The sequence below is a fragment of the Pteropus medius genome, unplaced genomic scaffold (assembly GCF_902729225.1).
Source record: "Pteropus medius unplaced genomic scaffold, Ma_sr-lr_union100, whole genome shotgun sequence".
Lineage (NCBI taxonomy): Eukaryota > Metazoa > Chordata > Mammalia > Chiroptera > Pteropodidae > Pteropus > Pteropus medius.
The window spans coordinates 7560308-7578278 of NW_024349225.1; positions in this window are offsets into that span (position 1 = coordinate 7560308).

Below are 17971 nucleotides of genomic sequence, written 5' to 3' on the forward strand. Positions count from 1 at the left end.
CGGGAGAGCCTCGTGCCCGAGAAGAGTATTTGCTATTTGGGTGATGGAGATCGGGGGGGGCCAGGCACAATCCCAGGGGAATACACCTCTTACTTCTTAATGCTCTCAAAGAAGTGGGGACTTAGGCATCGCGCATCGGCTGGCACTCTGTCACTGGCTGCAGGACACCACCCAGAGAGTGGTGTCATCAGTAGCCCTGAGAGCAAACTATCAAATTCTTGTAAAATCTTCTATTTTACAAGACTAATATCCTCTTCTCGGCCCAACAAACCTGATTTTACTAAATTTATGAGTTGGATGGGCCTTCCGAGTTCTCCTTGTAAAGGAGAAAGAATATATGTGTCGCTGTAAAGAGCATAGGCTTGGGAACCAGGCTGCCAGGGTTCAAACACCCACCCCGCCACCTACTACTTAGGTGGCCACTCATTGTCTCTGTAAGCCTCCGTTTCTTCATCCATAATCTTGGAATAGTAGTAATTCCTATCTCAGGAGTTACTTGTGAGGATTAAAGGCAATGATATATGTAAATTCCTTAACACAATGTCTGGCACAGAGTAAGCACTCAATAAATGATAGCTATAGTACAATAATAATAATAATAATAAATAATTTTCATTCTTGATTCGTGAGACATGATATGAAAGCTGGTCAGGTTGAAGGTAATTGAGACGTGGAAGATGTGGCATGAGTAAAGATTAAATCAGAAGGTCCACGAAGTGTTTGACCTTCATATCTCTCTTTTTAAAAGTGGAATTAGTTGCTTTTATTTCTAATCACAAAAGTATACGCAAACATGATATAAAATTTGGATATTTTAAAAAAGCACAGACATAACCACTGTTAATTATTTGTTATATAACAATCTTAAATCTTAAATCTATGTATATATTTTAAACAAAACAAAACAGTTTAATTATCAGCTTTCTTTCGCTCAACAATATGCGGGCAACGTTGTGAAATTCGCACTTGGAAAACACGATGTTTAATTTCCACATACATTTTATTGATGAATATGCGATGATTTAATCAATGTTGTATTGTTGAACATTTAAATTATTTCCACTTTTTGCCTATTGTAAATTTTAACGCTTATTTCTTAAGGATAAAAATTCCTGTACAGAAAGATGTGAATATTTGAAACCTTTTGATTCATGTTGCCAGATTTCCCATTGGAGAAGTGGCACTAATTTATATTCCCCTGGGAGCTTTACAACGCCACTTCTCTGAATATTATAAAATGTTTGCCAACTTGATAGGTGAAAATGAGATGTCATTAGTTATTTCGCATTTTTTATTTCTAGTGAATTTTAATATTTTAAATATGTATATTGCTCACACATTTCTCTTTTGATGACTCGTCTACTCATGAGTTCTTCCCCCACTTTATTGAAGTGTTTCATTTTTTCGTAATTTATAAGAGCTCTTATCTGTATGATATGAGTGCTTTATCATATATGTTGTAAATTTGTAAGAGGGAATTCAAGCTTACCTTTCTGAGTTCTCATGGTAAGTAAATTAAGTGGAAGAAGCAGAGTATAAAACTGTATACGTAGTACGGCAGCAGTTTTATTTTTAAAAGCACATAAAACGAAGTAAAATACTATAAGAAACCTCATGAAAAAACTAATTTTCTTTTTTATACTCCCCCCCCACCCCCGCCCCAATGTTTTGCAATGCACATACTTAAATTGCAGTGATTGTCTCCTAATTAGGTTATAATTTCCTAGGGAACAGAGATACCTATGCTTCATTTGTTCCCTGCAGTGGCTGACAAGTATCTGCCAACTAAATAAATCAGTGAACTAATATTTGAGTTTTATTTGACCATAAATGCTTTGTTCTCACTGACATATTTCTATGTTACTTCCACTGTGGTTTTGGTTAGCTGACCTGGGAAGCAGAGGAATTAATTTGTTTCTTTGTTTGTTTAAGAAATTAATTGAAGAAGAGGCAGTTGGTGGTGCTCAGGTGATATCGACAGCAACCTTGGAAGCTTTCAGTAAACATCATCAATTAACTCTCTCCCTGCCAAGCCTTATCTGAGGCTTGCTCATGAGGTATGGGACTCTACCGACACTAGCAAGATACAAGAATGTGTTGTAATCTCACTCATATCCCATTATTAGATAAAATCCCACTCAAATTAAAACTTCCTTTTCTGATTTTTAATAAAAAAATCAGTCTCCAAGCTGTCACTGTGGTCACTGAGGATGAAAAAGAATCAGGACTTTAGACTTGTGGTGGATATGAGATCCCAGCAGCTAGAGATGAGAGGGCAAAGGGTAGAGAAAGTGGTACTGGGTAAAACGCTGCCCTCCGGGTTCCACGTTGCTACATGGCACCTCCTTCACAATACAGAGTGGAGAGAGAATTTCTGGGATTGCTTTGTATCTAGACTTGTTAGCAGTACAGCCAATGGGATCCCATCATTGAGTGAGGAGGCTCTAAGAGCTATGGTAGGGAGTGATCAGGGCTGTTTTTAATTGAGTTTCCTGCAAATGGGCAGAGGCAATGGTTAAGTAATATTGAAAAGTAGTTGAGAAATTGTATTTCACTTAGTAAAGTTGGGGTCACAATTGCCTAAACTAGTTAGAAGTGAAGCTCTTTGAAGATAAGCTCCGAATGGGGACAGTGAACTGTTGGGTGTTTAGTGCCCATTGTGCTTTAGTAAGCAAAGCCAGGCATCGGGGATTGGTGTATTGACTTTGCCTAGAAGGGCTTTCTCTCCTAAATGACAGATCACGGCCTTCCTAGAAAAGTGCTCCGCAACATTCTTATTGACCAGCCTTCAGAAAAGAGCAGAGTGGTGGGGAGGACACCTTCACAGGCAGGTGGGGACTTGGTAAAGTGCTCCATTCACTGAAGAGGGACCTTGAGTATTTGACTATAATTCTGAAGGCATCCAGTATGGTTCCCTGATACTTCTGGTCAACTCCCCCCGATATTCTTTTCTCCTCCTTCGTCTGCACCTTTTCCTCAACACTTCCCTCCACGTGACTTGCTGGAACACCTTCTATTTCCTTAATTTATTCGAAAAAAAAAATAAAACAAAACCTGTATTATATGGTCAAATAAATCACTGGTGCATTCGAGGTATAGCAGAAAAAGCCATTTGTCTCTGGACTGAAGACACAAAAATCTCACCCCATTGTCTCTCAGATAATTTGTCTTTTAAATACTTTTTGTCCATAGAGAAAATTCCAAATGACAGTAAAAAGAGAAATGGTTCATTTAGAGGACATAGTAATAGTATAACAGTATTTTCTTAGAGTACTAATTAATGATCCTTTAATTGCTAAATTTAAATCATATATAATGGAAAATATTAAAATAGTTCTTTTAAAAAGAAGCTTCACACATGTCTCACTTTCCCCAAAGAGCTACCTCTACGATTCCTTTAAGTGTTCTAGAAAAAAAGTCTGCAGTTTACAAAGCGTTTTTGCATACATTTTCTCATTTAGTCATTATGTGTTGAGGCACAATGGCATTTCCATGTCATTTTTTAAATGAACATGGCCAGACAGGTGAGGTGACTTGCTCAAGGTCACCCAGGTCTCTGCTGCTCAGGTTTGATCACTACTAGTTCTCTGCATGGTGTCTAAAACAAAATGGAAAACAACGTATTACCTTTGGCACCATTGTGCGACTGGGTTATACTTGACTTAGCTTTGCACCTAGGCATCCTTTGAAATGTGATTCTGAGCTGGGAAAAGGGCTATTTTAATACACCCAATTGAGGCTTAGTTGAATTTTTCCTAGTATGTGCCTACGACCAAGAGAACACAATGTCTCAATTAGTCGGTCCTTCAGCACCCTGATAATGCTTGTTTTGTTGCAATCCTGACGTGAGAATTAATTTGCTTTCTAAATAAACTAAAGATGTATAGTAACCATTTGGGAGAGGTAGGTGGGTTAAAAATTATTTTCCAAAGACGATAAAAGACAACGTCCTATCAGTTTTGAGTTAGAGGCAGCTAATATTCCTTAATAGAAAATAGTGGAAAAACAAAAACATCTTCAATAGAAAATACCAGAAAAAGCGAAAACAAAACAAAACAAAAAAACCCTTCCTGCATGGGTCTTGGAGGTGGAACTCACTGAAACTGCCTCAGTTCTGGCTGGGGAGCCTATATCACAGCTCATCACTATTACTACATATCCAGAAATTCAGAAACACGGAGTGGCATGCATCAGAAACAGCACCTTAAATCCTCAGGAAATACACCTTAAAACTCACACACCTCCCCCACAACAACTGCTGATGTGACAGCACTAAGATATTTGTGTAGGTAATGTTACCAGGATTAGTTTCCTCATAGAGATATTTCCTGGCTCCAAATAGCTTTCAAGTATTTTAAAACAGCAGATAAGTTTGCGATCAATTACCACAAAGCCAAAATAATTGCTGACACTGGAGGTAAAGTGTAACCAGGTTATTTTCAGGTTTTCCAAAGACCAGACTCCTGTCCAACAGCATTCAATAATAAATGAGTTTCCAGCAAACAAGGGTGAGAATTTTTTCAGGGTTCAAGTTCAGATTGGGCTCAGGAATTCACACCTCCTCGGTGTCACTAGACACTGACATCACGGGCATATTTTCTATATTGAGAATTTGGGTCTCGCTTTATTTTTGCCGTTTTTAAAAAAAGAAAAAATGATAACCTGTTATGTGCCCACTATTATGTGGCAACTGTGAAGAAAGCCCAGGGGATGACTCATTGTCCTTTGAATGCATCCTTCACATTCCGCCCCCCCGCCCCCCCGCACCTTGGCTGGCGTCCTTCTCACCATGCCCTTGCCCCTCCTGGCCTGCCGAGGAGGGCTACGTGCCTGCGAGCCTCATCTCCGCTCTCACGTCTTGTCTTCCTTTCCCAGGTCAGTGCCGTCTCCCTCCCTTAAGTCTCGTAGCCCTCGCTGTCTGCCTAACACGTTTACAACTTGGCGTATCCTTTCTGGTATGGATGACCATCTTTTATATCCTATCTCTGGAAATAGGCTATAAGTTCCATCAGTGCAGGCATATCTGCATATCTTTCTTCTTTTCTTTTCTTTTTTTTTTCCTTTAAAAAAGAAAAAATCCTCTGATGGCATTCCTCCATCCAAATGTACTCAAAACAATCTCTTGATTGGTTCCTGAGTCCCAGCCTCTTGGTATTTGGAGATAGGACTATCAGTTTGGACAACAGAGCTGTCCTTTCTCACCGTTACCTATCTTAAGGTGTCTGTGCACTGTGGGTTCGTGTTGCTATAATTTCTCAGGGCAAGGTCAGGGAGGAGAGCTACAGTGTTTACTTTATAATTCTATTTGAATGTGCGCTCTCTCTCATCTGTGGCTGGTAGTGCAACTGGTGGCAAGGACATAATTAAGAGTTATGAGGATTCAGGAGGGCTGAGTGTCCTGGCTTAATGGAGTGCCAAGCTCGGGTCCAAGAAGGTCAAGGAGACAGGAGGAAGAAAAGCCAGCTTCAGGTTGGAGAGGGTCCCTCCTTCCTCCCCCTGCCAGGGAAAAGTCACCTGAGAGATCAGCACAGGAGTCAAATATCCTGTTGTTTCCTTTTCTATGGGGCCGGAGTCACCTGCTTCTAGAAGGAAGTGGGGCAAATGAATCTGAGTTCCTGGGATTAACGGAGGCTTTTTTCTGTAGAAGAGCTGACAAAGCAGAGAAATTGGGAGGAGGGAGCAGAGACAGCAGAAAGTTATCTAGAACGAGTGAGGAGAAACGATCCAGTGGCAATATCAGAGTGGATATGAAAATTATCTGGGGACAGGGAGGGTCGTTTTTTAAGTGAGAGCTCTTGGAGAGAGGATTCAATTGCACAGAAGAAAATGTTAGGGAAATTTTTACCTGACTCTACAGAAAACTTTGCTGAGTTAAGGGATGAGTAATAGATGTGAATTTTGATGACCTAAGGACTATGTGAAGAATTTGGGCTATGCAAGGGGGCAGCAACTGTAGCAATAAGCGCATGAGCCTGGAGGAGATGGAGAGAGGTTCAAATGTCAGCTGTGGGTCCCAGGCCAAGTTACGATCTCTGAGTCTAGGTGTCCTCGTGTGTCAAATGAGCATGTATACCACAGTGTTGTTGAGAGGGTGAAGTAAGCTAATGAAAGCAGTTAGTGCAGTCCCTGGCCCTTAATTAATGGTAGTTCCGTCCATATAGAAGGGTGAAATATTTCTTGATCTCTTTTAGGGCACCTCCAGTTTGGGGGTACCCTGAGAGTGCCAAGGAGGGACACAATCAGAGAGAAATCCCTCATGGAGGGAATGGCCAATGCACTTCTAGGAATGATGATGTCCGATGTTGCATTTGAAATTATTTCCTGCCCCAGGTTATAATAGCTCTGTCTGCTCTCATTAGCCACATCTTCAGAAAAGTCTGTTATGTGCAACTGCTTTGTGTCAGTGGTGTTTTGCAACAGAGAGGAGACAGGCTGGGTCTGTGCTTTGGCTGCCTGCGGTGAGAAGGTAGACGGCAGACAGTAAGGACAGAGCAGGAAGCAGGATTTCAGAGCAGGAGCTGGTGGCTGTGTTAGGGAAGGCAATACTATTTCCGCAGTTAATGTCAAAGGCAAGAGTGGCCTCAGAAGGGCAGTGGACTTGGTAATATCCAGGTTACACTAACACATGCACCGTCCCTGGTAGAAGAAATCGGGAAGTACCTCTAGTTATTGAACTAACCAACCCAGAGCTCAGAGTTAATTCAAAAGCTTTCTTGGGCCCTCTGCCCAGAGGCAGTTTATCACTTACCGATTAAGTTAGGTGGAACTGACTCACCTGGAGTAGCTCTAGCACATTCTAATTAGTCGGTACCTGCTAAGTCTACAAAGCTAGCATCTCTGAGTGTCAGCTGCCTGTCTGCATGCTCGACCTTCTCCTCTGTGTGATAGAAAGATTTCCCCAGGTTGCCAGCCTCAAGAATAGGCAGAATGAAAAATTACTACTAGCACAAAAATGATTTGGCTCAAAATGGGAAAGGATTTCTGGGATGGCCTCCAACTGCTATTGTGTTGTGTCCAGGGCTACAGGGACTCTCCCTAACTCCAGCACCCACTAAAGAAATAATTCATGAAACCCCTTGGATAATGTACCAGCCACGGGGCCACTACCCACTGACCTGCCTCTAGGGCAATGCTCTTAACACACGCAAGCTTCCTTCTGAAGGCCAGGGGCAGGACCCACCCTCTTATTGAGGCAGGAATGGGGGTCCTGCTATTCTCAGGCTCTTACTTCCTCAAGGGATGCCAGTTGAGTCTCCACGCTTTGCCCATGATGTCTTCCAGAAGGCGAGCAGCTCTGTCAAGGTCATGAACTGAACTGCTGCCTTTTATATCCTCTCTCTTTAAATAAACCGCATTCACTGACACTAGTGGCTTAAAAGCCCTCCGCAGCATCCGGCCTGAGTCTCCAGAATTTCTCCAGACCGTCCCGCACGTGCTCACTTTGCTACTCATTTGTTGTTCTCAGCTTTCCCATCAGTGACCTCGCCCTTTCTACCTGCTTCATGCTCCTCCCCAATTTCCATTTCATACCTCGGCTTCTGTCCTTCCTGTTGCAACTGATCCCCCAGCTTCAGCCCCAGCTTCAACCCCAGCTTTCTTCTGTCTCAAAAACTTAGGACTGGACTAAAACCTTTAAAACTCCAAGCAATGAAAAAATATATCAACTACCATTTAAAAATTATAAACCATAAAGTAAATATAAACTCCAATACATTAAATGATGACCATTTAAATGCTTTAAAAAAAAAACCAAAAACTGTCAAATGCTCCTCCTGCCTAAATATTTTGGAGGCCTTATTTGCTGGTGCTCGAAGTCTGCTTAGTCTGCCTGTTGGAGAAGCACACATGCTCCCCCCACCCCACTCCCATTTTCCTTACTCCATCCCCCACCCCATGCTCTGCCGAACCCTAGGGGCCTGTAGGAACTGGCCAGGACAGCTGGTGGACTCACTGCATGCTTTTCTTCTAGCTTCTTCTCCCCAGTAAAGTCGCCTCTTCCCTTCCCATCCCATCCATTCAAGAGTATGTATCTGTTTTGTCTCTTTGACTCACTCTCGCTGAATCGACTGCTACTCATTGCTATTTCAACAAAGACGATTAAAACACCAAATGATGAGCACTACACTAGAGATATGTATAGACTCTCTATTTAACAGTCATTTCCTCCTTCTGGGAGGGCCCAGCCCTCCTAGGTGACAGTCAGGAGAAGGAAAACAATTTAAGCAACAAGCTATGACCATTGTTCTGACCCCGAGCAAATCTACACGGGTCACCAGACCATCCATCATTTCTCACTGCAAGTGTTTTAATGCTAGTAGAGACAGTTATGCATAATTTATTATTTAATTGACTTGACCAAACGGCCATGAGAGAAATAACAGACACACCCAGAAGATCCCCCCACTCTTTCCTTCTCTCCCTGCCTCCTCTTCTCTTTACCTATTCTTTTAATCGAAATGTATTTAAACATGGGTTTACTTTTTGACTCAAAATCTTTATCTCATGACCTTATTCTTTGTGGTACGACCCCACCCCCGGCCCTAGGAACTCCTTTCACACCTTCCTTGAATTAAGTGGAACTACTGGACCATGTATGGCTCTGCCTTTAATCATGAGTGATTTCCATCGCAAGCAGTTTTTTCATAATGGCATCGTTAGCAAGGGGAGGAAGCCTCTTTGCCAGAGAAAGCGGGAGTGGTATCTGCTCACCCTGGCAGTGCAGCCCTTCCTGGAGCGTTTAGCCCGCCTTTAAAAAATATTTTTCGTATAAGCTCTGACACTTGTTTTCCTCCCAGGTTTCAATGACTGATATGCTTTTCCTCTAATTTACTCATTTCATCATTTATTCACTCATTTTATTTCTTCTAACTAACCTTGGTACCTCTAGGGTAGTCTTTTCAGGATTTCCTGCTCCCTGTTCACTCCACAATAGATATAGGTGCTACATGAGGGAAGAGGAGTGAGCCAGTCTGATATTTTGGAGATGATTTAGAGATTTTACCCAAGAAGAGATATTAAGGAGGTTTTTCAGATGGACAATGGGGTGAAAATCAGATAGGGGAGGCAAAGCTCATAGGCGTGAGGAGTTTATTAGTTTCCTAGAGCTGATGTAACAAAGGACCACAAACTGGGTGGCTTAAAACAACAGAAATTTATGGTCTTAGTTCTGGAGGCCACAAGTCTGTAGTCAAAGTGTTGGTAGGATCATGCTCCCTTTTAAACTTGAAAGAGAGAGTCATTCCTCGCCTATTCCAGCTTTTGGTGGTTTGCTGTCAATATTGGACATTCCTTGGCTTGTAGCTTCATACTGCAGTCTCCGCCTTCGTTGTCATATGACATTCTCCCTGTGTCTCTGTCTTCGCATGGCCATCATATAAGGACATGGGTTATATTGGATTAAGGCTCAGCCTAGTCCAGTGTGACCTCATCTTTACTAATTTTGTCTGCAACAACCCTTTTTCCAAATAAGTCACATTCTGAGGTACTGGGGGTTAAGACTTCAACATATCTTTTTGGTAGATGTGGGGAGGGGACACAATTCAACCTATAATAAGGAGCAAACCCATCCTGAGAATAGCTGGCTGGAAAGTTGAGTATGACTAGGGAGCAGTGGGAAATGAAAACAATCTAGCAACTGAAAAAATTGGAGAGCAAAACTATGGACTTGTTAGCTTAGTTTAATATGGAAAAGTCCTCATCTCTCATTCCAGTACAGAAGATTACAATTTTTTTGTTTTGCTATTAATAAAAGAAAGATAGAGAATTACCATGCAGGTGAGCCAATAATGTCTTCTCTGTCTAGCAGTCATTCCTTCATCTATTAATTAAAAATGTTTATCGAGCACTGTGTGCCAAGAACCATTCCAGGCAATGAGGATTCAGTGGCAAATAAAACAGACCACAGACCTGACTTCTGTCCTTCTGGAAAAACAACTGAGAGTGTGGTGTTACTAGTCTTCAGCCATGACCTTTCTCATCAACGTGTCACAATATTTAAAAGGAATTACGAGGTAGAGAAATTAAAAACTGACAGCTGGCAAAATGCAAAACAAAACAGGAAATCATTTTTAAAAGCCGAAAGTAAGTAATCATACCCCACATGAGTGGCAAGCCTGTGCAAATCTCTTTCTATGTCAAGGCCAGTGCCCTTGACATACCATAAGGTATCAGATAACTAACTCCTCCAAACTGCTAAGACATGCTTGTCATTCCCATAATGAAAACAGAAAACCTTCAACTGACCCCGAGGGAAGGTGGCAACAAAACACATTGCCCAGTATGCAGCCAGCAGCTGAAGTTCAAGAGGCACAGTGGGAAATACACAGCTATTTCTCCCATGTATTAGGGATAATTGGACCATGCCTGGACAAGCACAAGGAGTTCGAAGCAAGCCTTCAACTCTAATCTGGCAGCACACTTGTTGATAAATTGCAAAATGTCTCCTGGTTTCCATGGCAAAGAAGATGTTGCTGACATGTGACTCAGTGCCATTATGTTCACTGCAGTTAATATTTTCCATAAACTGCAGATGGTTTCTGAATTGGGCGGTATTTGTAGAAATTATATTCTAGTCCTATAAAATACTGCATAGGATTAAATTTCAAAGAAATAATGTGCATGAGGCAGCTCATCTCATCATTCAGCAAGTGAACCTACCCTGGCAGGGAGTTTTCCATTAAATAATATAACATGTTTTCGCAAAAAGTAGGGAGGAAAGAAGGAAAAAAGAGTAAGATAGTGAATGTCATTACAGATGTTCACAAAAACAAATAGTCAGCTTTCCTCTCTCTCCAGGAATATAGTAGGACTGCACTTCTCTGCCCCCTTCGAAGTTAGGTATGACCATGTGATTTACTTGGCTGATGAAATGTGTGCAGAAGGGACTATGTCAGTCACTCCCGAGTAGAAGCTTTAAGAGCCAGTGCACAGTTTGCTATATTCTTTGTTTCTGTTTGAGATTGTGGAAGCAGCTATCAAGATGGGGCCTGTCAGCATGGGTCCCCGATGACACTGATGAGCAGAATGGAGCGTGGGTGAAATCAAAGATTTCAAGCTAGTGGGGTTAAGCTGTTGAAGTCTGGGATTTTGTTGTTGTTGTTACTGACATATAACCTGTCCTGTTGTGACTGATATCAGCAGTAAATTCTTCATGTCAGCTCCGACTAACCAACTAATCAACACCTTCAATATTAATGAGACAGAGTTCTCAGATGGGAGAATGGTGCCCCCTAAAGGGGATTCTCTTAGATGTGCACCTGCCAGGGTAGATCTGTCAAGGAGGCCAAGGTCGGGCTCCAGATAGATTGTAAAGGCTTCAGTAGAAAGCTATTATAATATATTTATTTTTACTGTTCTGTTGTAATAGATGCTTTGGATAACTATAAAATACATCAGTACAATAAAGATTCATATAATTTTTTCTAGTCAATAGTCAAGAATAATTTTAAAGAGTGAAGGGATAAAGGATGATTATAAAGAACAAGGGATAAAGGTAAAAAAAAAAAAAAGGGAACAAAAAGACACTTCAAAGGATGGATTGTAGCCATCAAGTTAATATTATTTGTTAACTTACAAATACTCAAGAAAAGATTAACAAGAGCAAAAACAACCAACAACCATCAAAAGGGGCTGATGACAGATTCAGAGCTAAGTTTACCTCACTGTACACTATATGGCCTCTATTTCTTATTGTGACATTCAGAATAATAAGTGGATAGTTAGAAACAAACGTTTTTTTAAAACCAAGCACATCTTAAGAAAGCCTGTTTTCCTCTTCACTCTCAGTGCTTGGGTTCCAAGTCTAAAGAAGAAACAGAATTAGGGTTTGGCTGCTGTTTAAAGTAAAGATGTAATTACATAAACAATTGTTCCATTTACTGTGCCATACGACGTGCAAGGTCTGTGTCCTTCCTAAGCATAAAGACCCAAAGGACAAAGATAAGCTAACAAGCCTGTCAGGCTGATCGGGGGGTGGGGGTGGGGGAATGGCGGAGACAACCTGGCTCTATGTTGCCATCATGTGGTCAATATATATATATATATTACACTTCCACTCAGCTGATGACCTGAAAGAAGATGGATATCTGGAATTCTGAACCACTCAGGTGACTCGATCTCACAGGACTCATTTTTTATATAAATAAATTATCTATTTTATGAAGGAACAATGTGTTATTTGTGTTTTTATTGGAGATGGAGATAAGTTCTTTATTCTTCAAACCAGTAACTATCCAGAAAGAGATTACAGAGACAGATGATAAGAACATTTTTAGCTTCTTAGTTTCAAGTTCAGGGATATTTTCCTTAAACATCTTGACTTCTGATGCACCTACAAATAGTTCATCTTAGCTTCTGCCAGTTGACTAATAGCTCCCTTTCCATTTAATGAATTCTGAGCACAGTGTGTTTTAGTAGATTTAAAAGGCCCAGACTGCTTAGAAGACTAGAGTGTTAAATGCATTTGGTCACCCAGCTAAATGTAAAGACTAATGCCAGTCACTTAATGTTTAAAGAGCCTCCTCTGGAAAAATAATAGGGTTCACCTGAGGGTGTTTGGGAGGAGGTTATCCAGCTAACAAAAAATCCTATCATTTCACTTCAATGTGCATCACAAGATTTAGCACTTAATTTTATTGTCTTATTTGATTTTCTAATTGTTCCATGAATCTTAATCTTGTTTCTCCAAATAAAATTTAAGTTTGGTGGCAAGGATGATATCAGGTTCGCCAGGCTGTGTACTTTTTACTGTATTACATTACCTGAAAGATTAATAAGTCACCATTTAATAGTTCATTATTGATTAATTTTTTGCAAGTCAAAATAACGATACAAAATTCTTAAAATACTTACATTTACTAACAATAATACTTACTAAGCATCATTAATGTACTAGCTACCATATTCACAACAACCACCACCACCAAGATGTTTCAAATGTGGGGCAGAAGTTGCCAGTATTGAGCAGCTAACCAAGTCCGCTGATTTTCTGTATTGCTCTGTGGTCCGGATTTATCAAACATAAGGGAATTTCTTCAGGACTGATAGCTAAGAGTGTGCTAGTCTTTTATTATTTAATCCTGGTTTGCTTTATACAAGACTCTGCTATAAAGTCAGTTTCTAAACCCACAAACCCATCCCCCAGAAGTTTTTATTATTTGTGCTGGATTAAGCTGTCATTATTATTAAATGGCCTTTGCTAAAATGGTCTCAAAATTTATCAAATTTTTTCTTAATTATTGGTTTAAAATAAGTAACTGTTCCTGAGAACTTGAGGATGTGATTTTTTTTCATTGTTTTGCTCATTATACAGATTTCCTATTGTGATTCCTTTTTTTTTTTTTTTTGTATAATTCTGCTGGTTATTTTATTTGAAGGTGGTCAAATGAACTTCAAGATTATGCAAATTAGATAATACAGTCTAATATCTCTCTCTACCTACTTATCTGTCTATATTCTAGAATCCCACTAATGTGCTTAAAGGGTTGGATTAAAGGCCATGGGTTTCCCAGAAGATTATGTCCCAGATAAATACTGTCAATTTGATTTAGTGACATAAAAGTAAGCCACTGGCTCTAGTCTTTTAACATTTGCAGCCTTTGTTAAGCAAGGTTTTTTTTATTAGGAGTAGGTTAACATGTATTCTGATTTTTAGTTCATGCTAGGTAGGAGAGAACAACAGCTAACTACATTTCTGCTGTTTGCTCCTGAATCTTACTTATTATTAAGTGAAAACAAGCTATATTGCTTGCTATTTTTACACCACTGTGCCTTTGCCCATGCTACTTCTTCTGCCTGGTGTGCCCTGTTCCTCATCACTTGTAATATTTTATTGTCCTTATTCATTTACTATCTGTAAACCCTTAAAGAACTACGACTATGTCTTTCATACATTCACTCATTTATTTATTCAATGAAGATTTAGCTATGTGCAAGGCCTGGGGAATACAACAGTGATAAAAACAGAAAAAAGTCCTTCATGGAACATATATAGAAATGATGTAATAAACAAGTAAAAAATGTATTGTAAGTTAGATGGAGATAAGTTCTAAAGAAGTGAAATAGAGGATGTTAATGAGGTTGGGGTTGCAATTTCTAATAGGGTGATCAAAGAAGTTGTAACTAATGTGACATTTGAGCAAAGACCTGAAGGAGATGAGCACAAAGCATTTAGATATCTGGGGCTAGAGTGTTCCAGAAAGAGGGATTAGCAAGTAAAAAGGCACTAAAATGGGAGTATGCCGAATTATGCCTTGTTTGTAGAAAAGCCACAAGGAGAATCATGTAGCTAAAGCAGAGTGAGAGAGAGGAAGAATAATCTTTTTCATCCTGGCATACTTAGGACTTAGTACTATGTTTGAAACATTAAGAGTTAACGTATTTTTGGTGAATGAATGAATATTTTGATGGTAATGTTTAAAGTGTCAATATTTCACAAAACCTGAATTGTACTAAATCCGGTACAGTTACTTTTTAATAAAAATATTTTGTCGGCTTGCCCAGACTTCGATTTTGCCATTGAAACAGATGTGACTTTTATTCATTCAGGATGTCATTTTGGAGTATTTCACAAACATGTTCACATCTTCTCTTTGTACTTTTTCTGTTAAAATGCTTAGAAAAAAACTGTAGCTTATCGTGAATACAAACACAGGGAAATGCCAGCAAACATTGCTGGTGTAATAACATAACATTCGGATCCCTCAGCGAAGTTAACAGCACTACTCAGAATCACTTAAAGAAAATGCCAGTTTAAGGATTTATTTTGCTTCTAAAACTTATTTCTAAGAACATCACTCACAGAATTTGTATAAAGTATACTACGGATATAATCTTATTAACATTTATTTTATTTGCAAGAATGACTCATGTTAGCAGCAGATGGGGCCATGAACATATGTACAATCTGGCAACCACTACAAGCAAGACTGATTAGAACCTGACCACTTTTCTCCTTCCTGCTTGTTTCTCTGGCTCACTTTGGATTCCAAGTGTTAGCATTTTCTGCTATTGCTTTCAACTTGTCAGTGGATCCCTTTGAATCATAACCTGTCTGTGTTGATTGTTAAACTAATTTTAGCAGGAGAATTATAATTTCTCCTGGCTTCCTGATTTCTTGGCTGATTTGTCTTGGGATTCAGAAAAACATATGCAGTTCCCAAGAAATGTTTGAATGGGAATTCTAATTGTAAAAGATCTAGTCCCTCAAAGACCTCGATAGTTTGGGAGTTTTAATCGAATCTTGAAGAAATCGAATGTCCTCGAATGTCAATGCCCTCCAGCCAGAGACCTCCGGGAAGGCACCTATGGGAAACTGAGTTGTACTTATTATCTGTTGCAGCGAGGAAGAACTCACTCCATAGGGAACTGTCTGTCTCGATACGAAAGTGTTCAGAAAGAACCTATTATAGGATTTAGGTTTTGGTTGGTGACTTGGGGGAGAAGTTAAGGAAGCAGGGGTTTCCTCTTGTCTGGATGCTTTCAGTAAGACGGGGAACTCTGTGATTAGGTATCTTGATATACCTCTTATCTGTAGTGAGAGAAGACTAGTATGAGAATAATGCTGCAATTTGTAAAGAAGTAGTACTCGCTCATTTTGGCCAAGAGAAAAGGTGTTTGGTATTCCGTGGTTTTGTTTTTGCCTGTGCTTAGACAAACTTATGAAGTGCTTTGCTTTGTCTTATTTTATCATGGATTCAGAATGACCTTGTCTGAGGTTGATATTTCATGAGATTACTTCTATCTAACAGAATGATATGGCTTAGCTAGGAGAGCGAGGGCAGCTTCTGAATGCCAGCAGCTTCTCTTCTTATTAGCTTCTCTTACTTATTAGTTTCTCTTATTATCTTCTCTACTTTGTTTCTCTACCGTGCAGCCTTGGGCAAGTTACTTAACCATCCTGTGCTGACTTCTTATGTCTAATGTGGAAATGACTCTATAAACCTGAAGTATTAAAGATTCAGTCCCCTAAACAGTAGGGGATTCAATAAGTTATCACTTCTTAACTGCAAGAATTTATTCATCAGCCATCACTGGACTGGATTCTGAGTGCTCTGAGGGCAGGGACTAACAGTGGCACATTCTGGATACTGGTAAAATCAAACACAAATGGAGACCAGACTTGAAAATTTCCTGAGCAGGCAAAACCAGTTTAGTCACACAAGAAAAGTTTAATTTAGCTTATTTTGCAAGACAAGTGAGGCTAACTTGACCGGAGTCATTTCTTGAGTATGTCTCTGAAAGTCATAAGCAAAAGTTAAATTGTCCCCCCAAATTGATATGAGGTAACCACTAACCAATTATCTTTCATTTTAGAAAATTCTAACATTATAACCAATTACTATGGAGATAAAACAATCACTGCCTCCACACTATATAAGCTGCTCTGTAACAATATAGCTCTGAGCCTCATTCCATGTTTTGGTTTGAGTGCTTTGGGTTTGTGAATTGTCTTATTGTTATATGCACAATAAACTTTCACTAGTTACTGCTTAAATGATTCATTGCTTTGTTTTTTTAAACGATCTTTTGACAATACTCAAGAAATGTTTGTTGAATCCTGATCCAAGCTTTCTCATCTTCCTGCCTTTTCTCATTGTTCTCTCATACTGTCTACCCTTCTCCCATGCCCACCTGCCTAAAGTCTAACCCCAAAGGTTCAATAACCATTCTTTAAAACATCTTCTGTGCACTATTCTGATGGTGCTTATTAGTGTTTTCAGTATTAAAGAAATATAGTATTTTTTTTTTTAAATAACACTTAGGACATAAATACTCAGTAAATGTTAACTATTATACTCATGTTATAGTTTTTGTATAGTTTTTGAGTTGCTTTAGGGCAGAACCATGTCTTACTTTTTGGTTTCACTTTACAGCGTCAAAGGCTGAACTTGGAAGGAGAATCGTGCCTGAGAGCTGAGGACTGGGGTCCCCATAAAGCTGAGAGATGGGAGGGCACAGGTGTGCAAAGCAAGACACAGAGAGGACTGATTCTACCATTTACACAGTTTGGGTGGTGAAGGTGTTATCTCTCATTCATTATTCAAGTTAGAATCTGTTGGCTGAGCATAAATTAAATCAGAAGGCTTTGGCTAGAAATAAATGATATTTATTCAAAGGTTTTAATATTTACAACCAGAAATAAAACTGGGCAGAATAAGAAAGAGAAGCTGAGGTTCTTATAGTAAAAAAGTACATTCTTAAGAATCAATACTGCATTCTTAGCCTCTGGATTGGTGGGAGATGGTAATCCTCTAGATTGGTGGTCCCCAACATTTTGCCCCCAAGGAGCGGTGCTCTCATGAGAAGCTAATACCTAGTGATCTGAGGTGGAGCTGAGGCAGTGACTCTAGCGTTGGGGAGCGGCCGCAAATACAGCTGAAGCATCCATCGCTCGCCCCTAGCTCACCTCATGTTATGAGGCCTGGCTCCTAACAGGCTACCGTATGTCCCCACCCTCCCCAGCCAAGGGGGGTGGGGCCCCCTGCTCTAGAATACTGGTGATCTAGATAATGGATGTCAGGTGAGCTAAGTAAGTGAACATTCCTTCCGTAGTCTTTGAGGGGTGTATAATCAGATGTGTACCCAGCCATTGAGGCAAGACTGAAAAGTTTGTAAATTTCAATCTCCAGGCTAGTTAAAACAAGAATAGTCATATTCTCATAACCCAACCTACTTGATTTTAATTTAGCAGCTTGACTATAGTAGCTCCATTTTATTTCTAAACTCTGTGCCAAACTCTTAAGCAACAGATGCAGGGTTCGGAGGCCTCTTTCGGGTCGCCAGGGACACACAACACTGCAGGCAGGGGCTCAGGCGGAACCTTCCTCCTCAGCTTCCTGTTTCCCACGACTCGGCTTCTATTGCTACACAACCAAGTCAAAGGCCTTCCCTCACCCGGTGGCCTATCCCGACAACGGGTTCCGAAGGTGTGACTAGTAATTGCAACCAAACGATTAACGGACACCCCAACGAC